The 1016-nt window shown below is 37.6% G+C and overlaps 1 non-coding gene across 1 annotated transcript; it reads left to right on the forward strand.

The window, feature by feature from the left end:
* Positions 1-348: 348 nt before the first annotated feature.
* TRNAQ-CUG (transfer RNA glutamine (anticodon CUG)) lies at positions 349-420 on the forward strand. Its single transcript has one exon. It is a non-coding gene; the product is annotated as a tRNA-Gln (tRNA).
* The last annotated feature ends 596 nt before the right edge of the window (positions 421-1016 follow it).

Below are 1016 nucleotides of genomic sequence, written 5' to 3' on the forward strand. Positions count from 1 at the left end.
TATTGTCCCTTGCGATCCCATTGATTGCACAGGTTAATGGATTAATCTTGTTAACAAACAGGAAACCTGTAACATTAAGGCCTTGTTTCTTTTTTTTCTTTTTAAATATTTTTCAATATCTTGATAACACCAAACGTGATTTAAAAAAAGCTTTTTTATAGGATGGTGGAAAATGCGGTTATTAACTCACTCGGTTTATATAATGCCGAAAAACATGTGGAGTGCTCTATTGTCACGAAAACAGTACATGAAAAATGAATCATTTTAAAATAGTATCAATAAAGCAATATTGGACTTATCGATCGGTCTCAGTTTATATAACGCACGGCGGCCACGTAAAGCAAGCGAGGTCCCATGGTGTAATGGTTAGCACTCTGGACTCTGAATCCAGCGATCCGAGTTCAAATCTCGGTGGGACCTGAACTTTTTTTTATTTTGAATTTTACTTTTTTTGCTTTATTCGTAATTTACACACGTTTCAAATGAGCACAACATTTTCTTGAGTCAAGAAATTTGAATTACAATGATCTTGCTGAAGATTTTTTACCGGATTTGCATTAGCAAAATCTTCGAATAGTAGCTATTGCATCAAAGTAAGACTATTCCTTTAAGAGGAACACAAATAAGTTCAATTCAGTCGCAAACAAATTGATACCTTAAACTGAGCCACCAACCCTCCGTACACACTACAAATCTGGACATCTGAGATCAATATCTCGCTTCCTCTCGACCGCAGCTGCATCTCTTCTCTTTATTTACATGCCATACATCCAGCAAGTACTAAATTCACTCGACAAATCCGTCTTGTGATTATCGTACCTGATTATTTTGAGGTTCGACAAAGAATGATGTATAAGTGATTTGGTTTTGTGCTTGGTTGAGTGCCCGTACTTACCCACTGGCGGCGAATTCTTTGCATCCGACGTTCCTTTTCTGATTAAATGGCACCGGGTACTCCCGTTGCGCTCCACCGGATACGTTATTATTGTGCCGTTTAATAACTGAGGATTATGCAA

This window comes from Euwallacea similis, chromosome 21 (genome assembly GCF_039881205.1).
Source record: "Euwallacea similis isolate ESF13 chromosome 21, ESF131.1, whole genome shotgun sequence".
Lineage (NCBI taxonomy): Eukaryota > Metazoa > Arthropoda > Insecta > Coleoptera > Curculionidae > Euwallacea > Euwallacea similis.